The sequence below is a fragment of the Chiloscyllium plagiosum genome, unplaced genomic scaffold, assembly GCF_037043375.1.
Source record: "Chiloscyllium plagiosum isolate Xiang-an unplaced genomic scaffold, Cpla_swu_hap1 HiC_scaffold_5, whole genome shotgun sequence".
Lineage (NCBI taxonomy): Eukaryota > Metazoa > Chordata > Chondrichthyes > Orectolobiformes > Hemiscylliidae > Chiloscyllium > Chiloscyllium plagiosum.
Genome location: NW_028270143.1, coordinates 20,225,943 through 20,246,496, shown reverse-complemented (window position 1 = coordinate 20,246,496; position 20,554 = coordinate 20,225,943). Strand labels below are relative to the sequence as shown.

At 40.7% G+C, this 20,554-nt stretch overlaps 1 protein-coding gene across 3 annotated transcripts in view; it reads right to left on the bottom strand.

Annotated features, from left to right (window-relative positions):
- The window catches only part of LOC122550233 (triple functional domain protein), a 581,330-nt gene that overhangs the window by 413,729 nt on the left and 147,047 nt on the right, over window positions 1-20,554 (bottom strand). Inside the window, exon 1 of one of the 3 annotated variants that reach the window (XM_087987026.1) lies at window positions 6,112-6,224. The exons of the other annotated variants lie outside the window; for them this stretch is intronic. The gene's annotated coding sequence lies outside the window, so the exon portion shown is untranslated. Of the gene's footprint in view, window positions 1-6,111; window positions 6,225-20,554 lie in introns of those variants that run through there. 3 annotated transcript variants of the gene reach the window in all.

Below are 20,554 nucleotides of genomic sequence, written 5' to 3'. Positions count from 1 at the left end.
GACTTGAAGTCCATCACATGTTACATGTTGTAGCTGGGCTTCTCTTCACAGGTTTCTTCCCCTGCTATAGTTGGATTGTTTCATCCTTCATCAGCCACATTTTGCTGACTGCAGTTAAGACTTCACGTCAACCATTCACTTACTGTTTTTCTTTTTTCTTTTAAAAATATACTTTATTCATGAAAAATCTCTGTATATACACACTGTCACAAAAACAGTTTGGTTCTGTACAGTTGGATACTGAGTAAATAAACAAAACATTGGGCTTTGGCTCTACTCAAAAAACCAAAGACCGCTCTTACATATACTAATATTTACATATTTGAGACACTAGGAGGGACCGATATCTCAGCAGAGCTCAATTTACCTTCAAAAATAACCTTCAGACAGTGGTCTTTCCCCACTGCGCCTTGGCTGCTCCAAGCTTTAATGCATCCCTCAGCATGTAGACCTGGACTTCGGAATGTGCCAGTCTATAGTATTCAGTTGGTGTCAACGCCTTGTTCTGGAAGACTGACAGAGTTTGGGCAGACAAAAGAGCGTCTTTCGTCGAGCTGACGATCCTCCAAGCACAGTTGATGTCTGTCTTGGTTTGCATCCCGGGAAACAGACCGTAGAGCACAGTGTCCCATGTCATGGAGCTGTTTGGGATGAATGTTGACACAAACCACTGCATCTTCCTCCAGACGTCCTTTGCAAAGGCACATTCCAGAAGGTAGTCTGTGATAGTCTCAACCCCTCCACTGCCACTGCAAGGACAACGTGCAGTGGCACAGACCGACTGGACATACATAAAGGATCACACAGTTAGTGACTTTTTCATCCACCAGCCAAGCGATGTCTTGATGCTTGTTGGAAAGTTCTGGTGATGAGGCATTCTGCCAAATTACTTTGACAGTCTGTTCAGGGAACCACACATAAGAATCCATCCCCTTTTGCCTCAGGGTCTTGAGGATGCTGCATACAGATCACTTCCTGATGGACATTCTCTTCTTGTTTTTCTCTGCCGCCATGTAATAAGATAAGGTTTATATTGTTGATAGAGGGTAATCCTTACCCATGTTAGTGAATATCAAAAACCTTTATTAAGGATTAACTATATGCAAGAATCTATTATTAGAACAAAAGCATAATTCCTGAGTGAGGCTGTGCAATTGCCTTCACTCAAATGCTGTTCGCCAAGTGGCGTCAGACTTCACTTCCATAGAAATAGCCTGCAATTCCTATGCTCCACTTGCCACATTTTCAATGATAAATCCAATTGTAGTGTCTCTTTGAAATCCAGTTGGGCTTCAGCTGGTTTTTGCATGGTTACATCATTAATCCAACATCCCAAACGGCATCTCAGCATCTCATTAAGGGTTAAAACAAAGTCACGTGCTTCTGCCAGTTGTCTTAACCTTGTCAAAAACCCTGATGCAGGTTCCCCGGTTCTCTAATTGCTGAGTAAAACCAATACCATTTCAGAATTAGAAGAGGCTTGTCATTGTAATATTCCTTAACTAAATCCATCAATACTTGAAAGGTTTTAGTATCTGGTGCCTCAAGGAAAGTTAGAACATAGAACATTACAACGCACTACAGGCCCTTCGGCTCTCGATCTTGCATCGCTCTGTGAAATCAAAGTTAGGCTCCTAATAACTGAGAAATCTGGTGTCAGGAGAATTACACGTTGTGTTTCACCTGCCCCAATGTCGTTTTGCCCAGAAAAAATAAAGCATTCTTTCCACAAACTGAGCTCAGTCTTTTACAGCAGGATTGAATGAGTAAAGCTTCCCAAATAACAATGTGATGCTAGAAATGATTACCCCAATTCAAAAACTACTACGCAAAAGGATTTAATCAGGACCATGCTTTTCTCTCATTGCCACTGAAATAATTCCACAGAGGCTGGTAGCCTGTCACTAAGTCACCCTTAATTTCCAGTTGGAGACTCCTTGACTTTGATCCAACTTCCTCAGTGCCAGCTCGCAGAGTGAACAGGATATCTGACACTCCAGGTAAAAACAATGACTGCAGATGCTGGAAACCAGGTTCTGGATTGGTGGTTCTGGAGGAGCGCGGCGGTTCGGGCGACATCCGAGGAGCAGTGGGGTCGGTGTTTCGGGCAAAAGCCCTTCATCTGATGGGGGGCTTTTGCCCGAAACGTCGATTTTGCTGCTCCTCGGATGCTGCCTGGGCTGCTGTGCTCTTCCAGCACCACTAATCCAGTACCTGACACTCCAGTTTATATCTGTCAGCCAAAGATCCCTGATTGTATGATTAAGAATCGCAGTCAAGTAACTCATATTCCTTGAGGTCCACCTGGCTGAATTCATTGCAATCAATACAAGGGCAAAATTCATTTGAACGAATGACCGAAAGGATAGGCCAACCAAAATGTAAATATTAACAACCTATAATTCCTCTCTAATTGGTAAAAAAAAATTAAAAATAACAGGGAGAAAATAAACTTTGAGCCTAAACATGTACATCATATCAAAACAGAGAGCAATAGCTTCTTTAAATATATAAACGCAAAGAGAAAAGCCAAAGTGAACACAGACCGCTAAGAGAGTGAAGTTAGAGCAATAATAATGGGGAATCAGGAAATGGCAGAGGAGTTGAATGAATATACAAGTTTTCACATTAGAAGACAGTGTTGGAATTCCAAAATTTCTAAATAATTGAGGGGCGAAAGGAAGAGAAGAAACAAATATAATAACTATCCTTGGAGAAAAAGTGCCTGGGCCTGATGGGATGCATCCCAGGATATGAAAAGAAAAAGGTACAGAGTTAGTGAATAAATTGCTCATGATTTTCCAGGAACCCTTAGGTTCTGGGGAAATCCCAGAGGATTGGAAAATTGCCAGTTAAACACTTTTACTTCCAAATGGAAAGAGACCAAAAAGGTTAACAGTTGGACAGTTAGCTTAAAGTCTGTTACTGGGCGAACATTAAAGGCATTAAAAACATCTATTATGAAGGATGTAACAGAGCTTTTTGAAATACATAATATGATCAAGCAGCATCAGCATGGCTTCACGAGGGGAAAACAGACCTGATAAATTTACTGAAATTCTTTGAGGAGGTAACAAGCAGGGTAGATAAAAGGGAAACAGTGGATATAATGTATTTGGATTTGGATTTGGTATACATTAATACTGTGATGATACTGTCAATATAAGAGGTTATTCTTCCCTGTTTTGTGTTTGAAGAGTGGTTGGAAGGTTGAGGCACTGAAATGGCTACTGAAGATGACTTGAGTAAACAGTTTGTGAGGTCTTGTGTTCTTTAGCAGCCTGAATGGTGGGCCTGTGGAATTCATTACCACAGAGTGCAGTGGAGGCTGGAACGCTAAATGTCTTCAAGGCAGAAATTGATAAATTCTTGATGTCACAAGGAATTAAGGGCTACGGGGAGAATGCGGATAAGTGGAGTTGAAATGCCCATCAGCCATGATTGAATGGCGGAGTGGAGTCGATGGGCTGAATGGCCTTACTTCTGCTCCTATGTCTTATGATCTTATAATTAACTGTTTATTCCGCATTCCAGGCTTTGACATTTCAAGAGAGGAGACTGCAAAAACTTCAGCTCTTTAGTTTTGAAAGGACGCATCTGAGAAATTATATTATAAAGGGACAGAGGATTTATGAAACAGTCGATCCAGAAAATTACTTTAAATTAAACTAAAAATAGAACAAAGGGTTGCTGGTTTAAAGTAGCAAAAGGTACATTTAGAACTAATATTAATTACACTGGAGTAACTTAAAAGAACTATTTTAATGCTGTAGCAAGACGATGATGATTTATCCCAATGGATTAAAGTGAGCTGAATGTATCATACGTTGAATCACCTATAATTACCTTGCAATAATATGCGGATAAAACAGAACCATTCTGAATTTATCTCCATCTGAAGTACATCAACCATTTCAAGTCCTTAAAAACTGAATTTCCTGCAAATACTAATTATAATGACCATCTTTATTAATATTTATTTTAATACAAAGTTCAGAAACTATGTCTTCCCCATCATTTCTTGTAATATCACAGGTCGCATGAACTTCTTTCTGACTACATTAAACTACAGAGAAGTTACAGCACAGAAAGAGGCCATTCAACTGAATAAACTAGCTGCACATTTTAAACTACACTCTATCTCCTGGTCCATACCCCTGTAGGTTACAGCACTTCAGTTGCAGATCGAAATTCCTCTTGAATGAGTTGAGGGTTTTTCCTTTTACTATCAAAGCTTGGCACCAAATTCCAGGCATACACCACCGTCTGAATGGGAAAAATTGTATGCCCTCTCTAATCCTGTTGAACACCACTGGAAACTGCTTCCCATTCGCAAATCCATCAGTCAACCATTACTCTTTGTTTCCTGTCACTGAGTCAATCCTTGATCCAATTCACTACATCCCCCTGTAATTTACTTTAATTTTTCTTAACAATTTACCACTTGGGATACTGTCAAATGCCTTTCTAAATCCATGTAGCAGCTACTGCACTAGCCTCATCAATCCTCCTTGCTACTTGCTCAAAAATTTCAATTAAGTTAGTAAAACATCAAGGGCCGAAGGGCCTATACTGTGCTGTACTGTTCTAAAACACAATCTTCCTTTAAGAAAATCATTATCACCATCTCTGGTTAATCCATGCCTCTCCAAGTAACAGCTAGTCCTATCTATTCCAATAACATGCCCACCACTTGGGTCTGACTGACCAACCTGTTATTTGATCTATCCTCCCCACCTTTTTGGAATGATAGTACAATGTTATATGAAATCATTCAAACACATTAGCTGAGAAAGATTAATTTTCATTTTGTTCCATTCTACCAAGACACAAAAACACCACATAACAAGAAACCTACTCTAAATAGAAGAAATAGCATTCTGGATATTTCAAAAGCGACCAAAAACTGATAAAATGCCACTGAATAGTCTATTGTATTATCACACCCCAAACAATGTGACAACAAGTTTACCTTGAGAACGGCAGAAAATGAAATACTACCTGACAATTACTTAAATATTGGCATGAAAAACTAGGCACATTTGCAAGAAAGTAGTAAAGTTATTGCGGTGAGTTTAAACAGGCATAATTTATGGCACAATCCTCCGAAACAACAGAGAAAAATGATACACTGACCTTTACTCAAATTTATGCACATGCACATTTCTGTCTCAGACACATTTCTTTGTCCAAATTGGACATAATTCCAATTGAAACGTTCCTGAAAACTATTATTTTCAGGATATATTCCTCTGTTTAGAAACATGGCAAATGCATCATTCTATTACCAACAAAATAGGTGAAAGAAAAAATTAATTATAGTTTACACCTAACAGTCATGCATTTCTCAGGAAATTTATGAATTCACAAAGTTCATAGACCAGCAATGATTTTACAGAATAGAATGTAACTCCATTCTTAGTATTGCGAATTTTCGTAGTCCAGAACACTATATAGTAAGCAGGAAGAACCCATGAAAGACTTAACCAGAAACTTGGTGTACAAGAGTAAGCAATTTAGCAGAACCAGTCACCAAGTTAAAAACTAATTCAATGGTAAAGCTGCTTTATATGGGTTACAACAAATAGAGATCACAATCCACGTGATTTGCAGCTGTTTTGACTTGCACCTTTATGGAAAGGTATTGGGTAGATCATTGGTAGCCATTGCATATTTCTTTTTCAAAAATCCCTGCTGTACCTGAAACAAAAACAGTTTTCACTTGATACACTAACCTAGATTTTACATTAAAAACTGAGGGTGTCAGTGCACAGTGTTATGAAGTAAATCAGACACGTCGCTACATACACAACCAAACGTGGAAATAAGAAAGTTGGTATCCAAAAGCTTTGCCATTCTACTATCTTACTGATATATAGAAAAGACCTGAAAATGCACAGTTTGTCCACTAGTTACCTATCAAACTTGCCAGAAAAAGTTAGAGCTTGCCATTTCAGTGTAAGTAAATTTTCTAAACAATCTTATAAATCATAATTGCTACCAAACAATTTCAGCACTGAGAATTAACTTAGTATGAAGACTTCCATATCAATAACTGTTGATAAATTGTACACAAATAAAAGACAAGTTTTAAAAGTGTTTCTGTCTTACTCTCATCTCTGTTCTTTCATCCAATCTTTCTCTTTATTTTGCTTTTTGTACTTGATTTGGCATTGTATTCACTATCCCAGTTTACACTTCATGGCTCAGGCTCTGCGCTTTTCAGTATTAATTCTTCAGTCTAACTGGTTGAAGAGAAACATAGTTGCTTATTGCATTCACATGGATGCCCAAAGGCACAAAGTTGAAACAGATTTCTAATAGCACATTAAAGTGCAAAATCCCATAGAGTCTGTGGGGATGATGCCACTGACTGCACAATTCAGGAAATTAAAGTAGCACATCATGGTAGCTGATTGAAATGCAGTACAGGTTGGTTAAATTGGCAATAGAACAAAAAATACAATTTTGGTTTTTCAGTGTAGCTTCATAATGATACAGAAGGATTCAGCCCATCAAGTTTATGCTATCTTTCCACCGAGCAATCCAGTCAGTGCCATTAGCCCAACAGGTTTATTCCCTTTAAAGGTCTACCAGATTTTATTTTAAAATAATTTCACCACCCTTGTGGACAGGCAGTTCCAGATCATTCCCACTCTCTGAATAAAAGGTATGTAGCCACTTTTATTAAAAGTATATTTAAACAGGCTTAAATTGTAAAAGTTGGGCAACAGTATTTTTAGTTCCAACAATTATTGGTTCTGACATCAATGTTTTTTGATAATATGAAAAAGATATGAAGCCTTCAAATGTTGCAGTACAATATGCACATTGCTGATGGGTAGTTGTTCTACATTCATGTCTAACCTAGGATTTATAAAAATGCTTCTTTTTATACAATCACACTGGCACAAATGTAACTACATTCAGGAAGACCAGCTCAAAAGCTAACTTCTTTATCTGCTGAAAAATAAACTACGGAGGTACACACAACATTACACACAATTAAACTGCACCCAAAGGCAAATTTATATTAACTTTCCACTATATATTAAGCATATTTCCCCACAGAACAAAACCTCAAAATACAAGCTTGTGATAAATTACACATACCCTTCAATAAAAGAAAGTGGAATCAAAGTATTACGACAAATATCTTTACTGAAGATCATCTTCATCTGTCTTGAAAATGTGCCACCACATGGGCCAAAAACAGCCCAACAAACAGGATGTTACGGAGTCAATTCATATTCTCCATGAGCAGTTCAAATGAAGAGAAAATTGAACCTCGTTCTCCACACTTCTCCTCCTTGTCCTCTATATACAGGAAATCTCAAATCAAATAGGTCACTGATTCCATGCAATATAAGCAATGACGTATCTTTTGCTTTTACAGTGCAGCAGGATGACTTTTCCTGAGGGAGAACTCAAATTCAGTTCAAACATTAGTGGCTATGGTGTGCTGATTTCAGCTGCATTATGCATGAACCTTTTAACAATTCAATATAAAACAAATAGCAAAGACAGAAGTTACTAGTTTTCCCCTTTCTCTGCAAACTATAATCTTAAGAACTAATCATTGTGGATCAAGTTGCATAAAAAGGTCTTATTGCTATTCAGATGGTGATGATGCCACACGTAAGATTTAGGATGACACAGGAGATAACACAGGCTTAGAACATACTTCCTGTTAGAATAAGGAACAACACAGCAGAGAAACAGGCCCTTCGTCCCTCCAAGCCTGTGCTGACACATTGTGCCCTTCCATACTAAAACTGTCTTTACTTACAGGATCCATACGCCTCCATTCCTGTCCTATTTATGTATTCATCCAGATGCTTCTTGAATGCTGTTTGTGTCTGCTTCTACCTCCTCTGGCAGCACATTCCAGATACTCTCAACCCTGTATGTGAAAAACTTGCCTTGCACACCTCTTTAAAACACATGTCCCCATCCCCCGCACCCTGAATCTGTGTCCCCTAGTAATTGACCCCTCCACCCTGGAAAAAAGCCGTATATTGTCCATTCTATCTATGTCATTCACAATCTTATAAACATCAGGTCGTACCTTAACCTCCTGCATTCAAGTGAAAACAAACCTAGCCTATTCAACCTTTCTTCATAGCTAATGTCTCCCATACCAGGCAACATCTTAGTAAACCTTTCCTGTACCCTCTCCAAAGCATCCACATCCTTCAGATAGTGTGGTAACCAGAACAGTACACAATCTGTGCTGCATGGTGGCAAAGTGGTTAGCACTGCTGCCTCACAACGCCAGAGACCCGGGTTCAATTCCTGCCTCAGGCAACTGTCTGTGTGGAGTTTGCACATTCTCCCAGTGTCTGCGTGGGTTTGCTCCCAGAGTCCAAAAATATTCAGGTTAGGTGAACTGGCTATGCTAAATTGCCCGTAGCGTTAGGTGTAGGGGAATGGGTCTGGATGGGTTGCTCTTCGGAGGGTTGGTGGGGACTTGTTGGGCCGAAGGGCCTGTTTCCACACTAAGTAATCTAATCTAATCAATATTCCAAGTGTGGTCCAACTAAATTTCTATAAAGCTGCAGCATAAACATATCCTTATACTCAATGCCCCTTCCAATGAAGGCATGCATGCCATACGCCTTTTTTACTACCTTATCTACCCATGCTACTGCCTTCAGTGATCTGTGGACCTGCACACCCAGATCCCTCTGCATATCAATACTCCTAAGGGGTCTGCCATTCACTTATAATTTCCACCTGTACCTGACCTTCCAAAATGCTTCAACTCTCATTTGTCTGGATTAAACTTCATCTGCCATTTTTATGCCCATTCCTCCAACTGATCGTTATCCTGCTGTATTCTCTGACAATCCTCCTCACTATCCACACTGATGTGATCTATATGGACTTCAGTAAGGCGTTCGAAAAGGTCCCCCATGGGAGACTGACTTGCAAGATTAGATCTTATGGAATACAGGGAGAACTAGCCATTTGGATACAGAACTGGCTCAAAGATAGAAGATGGAGGGTGGTGATGGAGGGTTGTTTTTCAGACTGGAGACCTCTGACCAGTGGAATGCCACAAGGATCGGTGCTGGGCCCTCTACTTTTTGTCATTTACATAAATGATTTGGATGCGAACATAAGAGGTACAGTTATTAAGTTTGCAGATGACAACAAAATTGGAGGTGTAGTAGACAGCGAAGAGGGTTACAACAGGATCTGGACCAGATGGGCCAATGGGCTGAGAAGTGGCAGATGGAGTTTAATTCTGATAAATGCGAGGTGCGGCGTTTTGGTAAAGCAAATCTTAGCAGGACTTATGCACTTATATAATAAGGTCCTAGGGAGTGTTGCTGAACAAAGAGACCTTGGAGTACAGGTTCATAGCTCCTTGAAAGTGGAATCGTAGGTAGATAGGATAGCGAAGGCGGCATTTGGTATGCTTTCCTTCATCGGTCAGAGTATTGAGTATAGGAGTTGGGAGGTCATGTTGCGGCTGTACAGGACATTGGTTAGGCCACTGTTGGAATATTGCATGCAATTCTAGTCTCCTTCCTATCGGAAAGATGTTGTGAAACTTGAAAGGGTTCAGAAAAGATTTCCAAGGATGTTGCCAGGGTTGGAGGATCTGAGCTACAGGGAGAGGCTGAACAGGCTGGGACTGTTTTCCTTGGAGGTCGCAGGCTGAGGGGTGACCTTAGAGGTTTACAAAATTATGAGGGGCATGGATAGGATAACTAGGCAAAGTCATTTCCCTGGGGTCGGGGAGTCCAGAATTAGAGGGCATAGGTTGAGGGTGAGAGGGGAAAGATATAAAAGAGACATAAGGGGCAACTTTTTCACGCAGAGGGCGGTACGTGTATGGAATGAGCGGCCAGAGGAAGTGGAGGCTGGTACAATTGCAACATTTAAGAGGCATTTAGATGTGTATATGAATAGGAAGGGTTTGGAGGGATATGGGCCAGGTGCTGGCAGATGGGACTAGATTGGGTTGGGATATCTGTTCAGCATGGACGGGTTGGACCGAAGGGTCTGTTTCCATGCTGTACATCTCTATGACTCTATTTCCACCAATCTTTGTATTGTCCACAAACTTACTAATTCGACCAGCTATGTTTTCCTTCAAATCATTGATATGGACTACAAACAGCAGAGGTCTCAGCACTGATCCCTATGGAACACTAGTTACAACCCTCCATTCGGAAAAATATCCTTCCACCAATACCCTCTGTCTCCTATGATTAAGCCAGTTGGGTATCCATGTTGCCAGCTCACCCATGATTCCACGTGACTTCACCTTTTGTAACAGTCTGGCATGTGCAATCTTGTCAAAGGCTTTACTGAAGTCCACGTAGACATCAACCACTTTTTCCTCAATCATCTTTGTTACCTCCTCAAAAAACTCAATCAAGTTAGTGAGGCACAACTTCCCCTGCAAAAAACCATGCCAACAATCTCTAATAAGTCCACTTGCTTCTAAATTATTATAGATTTTGCCACTGAGAATCTTGTCCAATGATTTCCCTACTACTGAAATGGGCTCATAGGCTTATAATGTCCTGGATTATTCCTGCTACCCTTCTCAAATAATGGAACAACATTGACTATTCTCCAGTCCTCTGGGACCTCACCTTTGGCCAAAGAGGATACAAGATGTCTGTCAATGCTCCAGCACTTTGTTCTCTAGCCTCCCTCAATAGTCTTGGGTAGATCCCATCAGGACCCAGGGACTTATCCATCTTAATATTTTTTAAGCAGAAGAACAGCTCTTCCTTTTTAATAGCAACTTAGCATAGACATTCAACATTTCCTTCCTTTGAGATCATCCTCCATCAGATCCTCCTCTTTGGTGAATACCAAAACAGGGTATTCCTTTAGGACTTCACCTACCTCTTCTGGCTCCACACTAAGATCGCCACCTGGTCCTCGAATGGGTCAATCCTTTCCTTGGCTCCCCTCTTGCTTTTTAAAAATGTATAAAAAGCCTTGGGATTCTCTTTAATCCAGTTTGTGATAGGCTTTTCATGACCCTTTTAGTCCTTCCAGTGCCTCATTTAAGTTCTTTGCTGCTTTCTTTAGAAACTTAAAGGATTTTATCAGTTCCCACCCTCCTAGACCTACGTATGGTTTCTTTTGCATTTTAACCAAGGTTATAACATCCCTGGTCATCCAAGGTTCATGTAACTTGCCGTACCTATCCTTCAGTCTCATAGGAACATGCTGCTCCTGAATTCTTACCAACTGCCGTTTGAAATATTCCCACACGTCCAGTGTGGATTTATTCTCAAAGCTGCCTCCAATCAAAATTCTCTAGTTCCTGCCTAATATTGTTGTATTTGCCTTCCTCCAAATTAACACCTTCACCCGAGGACTGGTGTTCCCTACCGATGTAGAAGCAGTACATCGAAAGCTAGTGCCTCCAAATAAACCTGTTGGACTATAACCTGGTGTTGTGAGATTTTTAACTTTGTCCTCCCCAGTCCAACACCGGCTCCTCCAAATCATGAATATCTTAACATTCATGGTATTATGGTCACTAGTCCACAAATGCTCCCCCACTGCATCTTCACTCATCTAGCCGGGCTCATTTTCCAAAACCAGGTTCAGTATAATCTTTTCCCTGGTTGGACTGTTTACATACTGTGTTAACAAAACCCTCCTGCATGGTCATTACAAATTTAGATCCATTCAAGCATAAAGTGATCCCCAGTCAATACAGGGGAAGGTAAAATTACCCAACACAACTACTATGCTGTTTTTACATCCGAACAATCAGTTATCCAAACAAAATAGTTTTCTATACTGGACAAACCTGGATTGCTGTTAAGTCTTTAATCACTTAGAAGGAGATGCATGTTTTGATTGATTAATATGTAAATCCCAGAACTTTTTTCACGTCATGGTCCCAAGACAGCTTAACGTTTTATCAATAACAGAAAAAAATGACATTTCAGCTCAAACAATGCATTAAAGGTGTGAGGTCAGAATCTGTCTGTATCCCAACCTTGAATCAGACTGGTTCTATTTCCAAAACAGAAATTTATAAAATGTCACACTGACTGACTGCCGACAGATTGTGTACTTTTTGAACAAAATGTAATGTATCAACAAGTACAATTCTGCAAATGCAAATTCACCCCATGTGTGTATATGTATGAATAGGAGAGAGAGATGGAGGGGGAAAGCGTGTGTTGTGTGAGCAAAAGTGCACTTAGGTGGGATGGGGGGGGAGAGGTGTGTGTGTGTATGTATATGAGAGAGAGAGAGAGAGAGCGCATGTGTGTGCTTAATAGACTATGCGCGTGAGAGTTATGGAGTATATGTCGGTGAGAGGGTGTGTGTGTGTGTGTGTGAGTGTGAGTGTGAGTGAGAGTGAGAGTGTGAGTGTGAGTGTGAGAGTGAGAGTGAGAGTGAGAGAGAGAGGATGCAATGCATCACATCAGTTGTATGACACTGATCTTTCACCATAAATTCTGTGTCCTATCATCCTGCTCCTCTAGCTACCTGACAAAGGAGCAGTGCTCTGAAAGCTTGTGATTTCAAATAAACCTGTTTGACTGTCACCTGGTGTTGTGTGATGTTTAATTTTGTCCACCCCAGTCCAACACCAACACCTTCACATCATGAAATAGCAGTGGAAGAGTAGGAAGGTCTGAGGTGGAGTACTCTGCGAGATCTAATGTAAAAAGGTACATTACATAAGCAACACAATTGAGATACAGGTAGATTAACAGAGAGACCTTAGTTTCCATTTGTACAAATTCCTAAAGGTGACAGAGTAGGCTGATTATATGTTTAATAAATAGTGAGTTGCTCAGGTTTTAAAAAGCATGCATTATAACTACTTATATTCTGACTCCTAAGGCGGTACTTCGGACTTTCAAGGCTAACCATATGAAGCATTGCTTCGTGTGGCTCAGGAGCACAATTTATGTTGTCTTTCAGCAGTGGGCTCAGAAGGCATACATTTTATTGGCCTCTATTTTCTCTGGATCTTCTTCTCAGCCAGTTGCGTTTACCATTTTTGTTCACCTCTTTCAATGCACTTCCAAATAACTCGCCTTCAGAGGTCACAGACATTAGTTGATGTCCATCATCTTCATATCTCATTTCCAGATATGTTTTTTGATGAACAGAAACACAAACTACAACTGTGTCATAGATGGTTATTTGGTTGTGGGGTCAAAAGAAATTGGAGGTTGAGACAACAGAACAATTTCAAAACCAAGAACTTCAGAAATAAAGGTGATGTTAACACAGCTAGCATATAATCATAGCAGTTACGGGTTTAAACAAGACAAGTAAACAAGGCCCAGGCAGAGTTTTAGAGCACCTCATCCTTGTGGAGTATAAAATACAACTGGCAGGAACTGGAATAGGGAAATCTAGAGCACTACTCTCAGACACTCTGACATGACAAATTGACATTAGACACTGTTAGAGCCTTTAAAATTGTAGTGATAAGTGAGAGTATGGGAATTGCTCCAGCTTGCTATTTGCTGTTAGTTCCTAATTCAGCATGCAAGAATCAACCATGTTGCAGCTAGACAGAAAAACTACATCTGGCAGACTATGACTATGTTTATCAGAGCATAGTCATACAGCATGGAAACAGACCCTTTGGTTCAACCAGTTCATGCCAACCATGTTCACAAACTAAATTAGCGCTACCTGCCTGTGCTTGGCCCAAATTCCTCCAAACCCCTCCTATTCATGAACTTATCCAAATGTCTTTTAAACATTGTAACTGCACATGCATACTCCACTTTCTTTAGCAGTTCATTCCACACACGAACCACTGTGTAAAAAGTTGCCCCTCTTCTCCTTTATTAAATCTTTCTCCTCTCACTTTAAAAATATGCTTAGTTTAGAGCTCTTCTTTCCTCCTACTAGTCCTCCAGGGATGGACCGCTGTCATTCACCTTTTCTATGCACCTCAATATTTCAGTTGTCAAATTCTAGTGATGTGAGCTGACGGGTGCTTGCTTAATGAAACACAGTGGGCAACATAATGGAGGTGGAAATTAGCCATCCATAATGTACAGGAAGTTGTCAGAGAGAGTGATGGAGTCAGAAGCTGGGGAAGAGGGAGACTTGGGTATTGTCAATGGCTGAGAGAAAACTTACACTGTTTTCAGATGATGTCATAACATAGAAGAATGCAGATAGGAAAAAAGAGGGGGTTCAGTTGATAAGAGTTTGGCAGTGGCAGCAGTGATGGTATGGCGCTGGAGTGGAAAAAGAAGCAATTTCAGATGATACATTGAAACAATTAGATAAATAAAAATAAACCAGGCAAATGTAGCCCCACTCCATAGGGCAACCATAGAGTGCCACTGGATATGTATGGCATGGTCAACCATATAAAAGGTAACATTCAGATTGAAAATGAAATGGAGAGATTGTTTATCCTTGTTACATTACACAGGATGTCTTTTGTGACTGTGGTAACATTCATTTCAATACTATGGCAAACAAGATTGCTATCAATGAGCCAAGTTAGAGATAATGGCCTCAAACTTCTGCATGACTTTGGCAATAAAAACTTCAAGGAAATCAGCACACAAGTGAAAAATGATGAGTCCGTACTTGGTGTCCTCCCAATGCTTCCCCAAAAGTACAACAGGAGACCATACAATCCCCATGGAAGCTATGGACCAGAACCTTACTGAAGAGATTTATTTTTAAATCACTATAAACACTCATTCAAGCAGAGCACAAAGGCAAGATTAGATTAAACAAAACTTTAAAGTCTACAGTTATATTCAGTTGCCACATAGAACATAGAACAATACAGCACAGAACAGGCCCTTCGGCCCACGATGTTGTGCTGAACATTTGTCCTAGCTTAAGCACCCATCCATGTACCTATCCAATTGCCACTTAAAGGTCACCAAAGATTCTGACTCTACCACTCCCACAGGCAGCACATTCCATGCCCCCACCACTCTCTGGGTAAAGAACCCACCCCTGACATCTCCCCTATACCTTCCACCCTTTACCTTAAATTTATGCCCCCTTATAACACTTTGTTGTACCCGGGGAAAAAGTTTCTGACTGTCTACTCTATCTATTCCTCTGATCATCTTATCATCTTATAAACCTCTATCAAGTCACCCCTCATCCTTCGCCGTTCCAACGAGAAAAGGCCTTGCACTCTCAACCTATCCTCGTACGACCTATTCTCCATTCCAGGCAACATCCTGATAAATCTTCTCTGCACCCTCTCCAAAGCTTCCACATCTTTCCTGAAGTGAGGCGACCAGAACTGCACACAGTACTCCAAATGTGGCCTAACCAAAGTCCTGTACAGTTGCAACATCACTTCAAGACTCTTGAATTCAATCCCTCTGCTAATGAACACTAATACACCATAGGCCTTCTTACAAGCTCTATCCACCTGAGTGGCAACTTTCAAAGACCTATGAACATAGACCCCAAGATCCCTCTGTTCCTCCACCTCACTAAGAACCCTACCGTTAACCCTGTATTCCGCATTCTTATTTGTCTTTCCAAAATGGACAACCTCACACTTGGCAGGGTTGAACTCCATCTGCCACTCCTCAGCCCAGCTCTGCATCATATCTAAGTCCCTCTGCAGCCGACAAGAGCCCTCCTCACTATCCACAATTCCACCAATCTTCGTATGATCTGCAAATTTACTGACCCACCCTTCGACTCCCTCATCCAAGTCATTAATAAAAATTACGAACAGCAGAGGACCCAGAACTGATCCCTGCGGAACCCCACTTGTAACTGGGCTCCAGGCTGAATATTTACCATCTACCACCACTCTCTGACTTCGACCGGTTAGCCAGTTTTCTATCCAATTGGCCAAATTTCCCTCTATCCCATGCCTCCTGACTTTCCGCATAAGCCTACCATGGGGAACCTTATCAAATGCCTTACTAAAATCCATGTATACTACATCCACATGGATCGTATCTTAAACAAATACCAAATTCAGAGGAACATGATGGCTTGAGTAACACCAGTAAAAGGTCTTGAACATTCAAAATTGTGCCTGAGCTGAAAATTTGATCTTTGTAACACAAGTCAGATCTACAGATGTGGTGATATATAATGTCTGAGAATACGTGGATACTAAATCAATCATTTTTTTTAAGAGGACAACTAATCTGAACAGCAACAATATTCACGGCTATGGGGAAAGGCAAAGTGGTACGAGATAAATTAGTCTTGCAGAGAGTTGGCACAAATGCAACAAGTGAGTGGTCTCCTTTATGCTGCAACCCATTCTATAACTCCATGATAATCTTTATGTTTTAAATTCATACAAAGAAACAAAGACAGACCATATTGTAAGTTAACAGTTAACACAAGTATATTTTATGTTTTTATCATGGGGCTCAATGATTAGCACTGTTGTCTCTCAGTGCCTGGGTCTAGGGTTTGATTTTCTGTGATGATTTCTCGGATGATTGTCTGTGGAGTTGCACATTCTCCCTCGGTTTGAGAGGGTTTCCTCCGGGTGCTCCAGTTTCCTCCTACGGCCCAAAAATGTGCATGTTAGGTGGATTTGCCATGCCATATTGTTCTGTGCTGTCCAGGCATGTGCAGGCTAGTGGGTTATCCATGGTAAATGCAGGTGTGATGATGCTGCTCCTTTAACAAGGTTATGTTGTCCTTGTTTTTTTCCAAAAGGATCACAGACACAGAGTTGCTGATTGTCTGGCTTGGGTGGGTTTTAGGGCCAATTTGATTATAGCTAACAAATACGGCCTCAGGCAAAAGATCAAGTGTAAAGAACACTTGTGTAATAAAAAGGGAGTGGCCAGTTCTCCCAGCTCAGTTTTTCTTTAATTTGGTTTGGTTTTAGCAAGCAGTCAGTTTTGAGGCTGCTGGTCCAAGAAGCAGCTACATGTGTTTGATTTTTCCTTTTTTTTTGCCAAAGTGTGTTTATGGGGATTGCTGCAGGAATTTGGAAGAGCATAATTAAGTTGAGATACTGCGATTTGGATAGGTTATTCTATGTTCTGTTCTGTTTTATTTGTGTTTCATTCAGTAATCCTGCAAATAAATTCTGTTTTGTTTAAAACTAAGTGGTTAGGCCAGCTGCCTCACTCCTGCAATATCCACTTTACACCTGCTTAAAACAACTAGAAAAGTTAGGGTCCAGGCTACTTTCTCGAAATGTTTTGAGGGGGTCTGGCCTGGTCCACAACACAGGGTTACAGGGATAGGTCAAGGTGGGATGCTTTTTAGATGGTCAGTGTGGATTCGATGGGCCGATTGGCTTGTTTCCACACTGTAGGGATTCAATGATTCACAGTGGAGATTGGCAAGATGAGAAAGAAAGAGGTGTTTGTATAATTACTCCCTTCAAGTCCACTGCAAACCCAATTATCTAAAGTAACCACAGTTGAGGATATGGATGCTCCAATGCAACAGAGCAAAAGTACATAAGTTCACAATTGCAACTCCTTTTAGTCGATGGCCATTGACCGAAAGGGACCACAGGCACAGACAACTAGCTATGTACAGCTTGAAGATCAACAATGCACAAGTATGCAGAAAGGTAAAGAAGCAGGTCTCCATGAAGAACCACAGCTGGTATAAGGATTCAATACACACTATTGATGTTACTTTGCATCATATTTCCAGCCATCCAGCCAACTGAGCTAACTGGTCTGCAACACCTTTTAGAAGAATCAACTGATATTCACAAGAATCATCTTTTCTCTTTAACACAGCTATTACATTGATATTATTTTATTAATATCCACCAACATTTTAATATATCTTATTTAATGGACATTCCCTTCATACCAATCTTATTTGCTAACATATATATCTGACTCCATCATATTACCTTACTCATCAAGGGTTTTGGTGGCATAGCAGTAATATCCCTACCACTGGGCCAGAAGGTCCAGGTTCAAGTCCCACCTGCTCCACTTGTCAAAACATGACTGAACAGGTTGAGTAAAAATATCTATTGTTTGATTTACAATAGACATTTTTTGCATCTTTTCACACCATCAAATACCATAAAGTAGTTTAGTGCATCTTTTAGTCAAATCTGGGATTTCAAATATGAACCCCTTTATACCTCAGAGTTATTATAGAGTTATGTTCCCCTTGGAACTTGCAGCACCAACACCAATAATATACCCAGTGAAAACAAGTCACCACCAGCTATTTCTTTTACACACTGGTCATGAAGTAGAAGTAAATTCTCCATTAATAAACATTGATAAACATATTAGAATATAAGGACAAAAACAATACAAGTGACAATGTTGTAGAAATTGTGTCACAACCAAGGTCATTGACACATGATTGTTTATGACACAGGGATAGTAAACCAATCAAATCAACTTCACTATCACTGGATTCACAACACAGTGAAATTAAAATAGTCAATGATCCTTCAAATTGTCCAATTATTCCTCATTAGACTTGATGAATAACAGATCTTGGACATCAAGCTTATAATGCAAATAAAAATTAACAATCTATTAATAATGCAAAACATAAGAAAAAGTAAAACAAGTTATCTAATTAATATCTATGTTCGAAAGCTCAATCTTCTTTAATTATAATTCCTGCTGTATTGCAGACAGACAGTTACAATTAAGGGATACATTAAAACAGAAAAACAGAAGTACAATTCAATAATTATTGTTCAATGAACAGTTTCAAATGACTGATACTATGCCTTTCATGAAATCCTCAGACAATGGGTTGTTCACAGCTAAGTAGAACTCCTCATGACAAGCTGGTACAAAATATGAAGTCACATGTGGGCGGCACGGTGGCACAGTGGTTAGCACTGCTGCCTCACAGCGCCAGAGACCCGGGTTCAATTCCCGCCTCAGGCGACTGACTGTGTGGAGTTTGCACATTCTCCCCGTGTCTGCGTGGGTTTCCTCCGGGTGCTCCGGTTTCCTCCCACAATCCAAAGATGTGCAGGCCAGGTGAATTGCCAAATTGCCCGTAGTGTTAGGTAAGGGGTAAATGTAGGAGTATGGGTGGGATGCGCTTTGACGGGGTGGTGTGGACTTGTTGGGCCGAAGGGCCTGTTTCCACACTGTAAGTAATCTAATCTAAACATGGTAACATGGGTGAGCTGGAAAGGGGGATGCAGAATTGACAGGTGCACCACAGGAACCTCGGCTGTTCGTGGTCTACATCAATGTTTTGGAGGAAAATGTGGCTGGTCTAATTAGTAAGTTTGCGGACGATACAAAGGTTGGTGGAGTTGCAGATAGTGAGGAGCACTATCAGAGGATACAGCAGGTCAATTGGAGACATGGGCAGAAAAATGGCAGATGGGGGTTTAATTCAGATAAGTTAGAGATGATGCATTTTGGAACATCAAGTATAGGTGGAAATTAAACAGTGAAAGGCAGAATGCTTAGGAGTACTGATGTGTAGAGGGATCTTGGTGTGCAGGTCCACAAATCACTGGCAGCGCAGGGAGACGAGGTAGTGAAAAAAAGCCTACAGGCATGCTTGCTTTCATTGGAAAGAGCATTGAGTATAAGGATAGGCAAATTTTGCTGCAGCTTTATAGAACTTTAGATGGGTCACACTTAGAATATTGCAGACAGATCTGGTCACCACACTAACAGAAGGATGTGAATGCTTTGGGGAGGGTACAGAAAAGATTTACCAGAATGATGCCTGGTATGGGCGATTTTAGCTGTGAAGAAAGGTTGAATAGACTAAGTTGTCAATGGCACGAATAGAGTGGAAAGTTATTAGGCTTTTCCCCTCAGTGTGGAGGAGTGAATTACTAGGGGACACAGGTTCAAGGTCAGGGAGGGCTCCATTTTAAACAGATGTGCGAGGCAAGCTTATCACACAAAGGAAGGCGGAGTGCTTCAAACACGCTGCCAGAGGTGGTGGCGGAAGCAACATTCAAGAGGCATCTGAATGAATACGTGAATAGGAAGGGAGTAGAGGAATTGAGATGTTCCAAGTGATGACAGTTTTAGTATGGAAGGGCAAGTTGTGTCAGCGCGGACTTGGAGGGCCAAAGGGTCTGTTCCTTATACTCAATGCCCTTTCCAATGAAAACAAGCATGTCCGTGGGCCTTTTTTCACTACCTTATCTCCGTGCGCTGCCAGTGATTTGTGAACCTGCACACCAAGATCCCTCTGCACATCAGTACTCCGAAGCATTCTGCCATTCACTGTTTAATTTCCACCTATACTTGACGTTCTTCCTTGAATTCTGAAATCACTGGTTAATACAAACAGTTTCAGCAAACTTATAGAAATATTTGTTTATTTCTTACAGGCTGGGATTCTTTTCTCAGAACCTTCAATAGTTTGATAACTGGAAGAAAACTAAAGTGAAGTAAGAGAGAGAGCGAGAGAGAGCGAGAGAGAGAGAGCGAGAGAGCACGAGAGAGCAAAACCAAGCAAAATCATCCTTGGAATCTCCAAAATTCAAACTGCCTCCTGCCAAAACCAGATCAAATCTGGCTCTCCCTCAATTGACCAATTCAATATCCAACCACTGCCAGCCCTGAGCATAGCAATCATTTGGTGCTCATTCAACTACAGAAAAGCAATTAAGTTGCATTATCTTTCCAAGCTG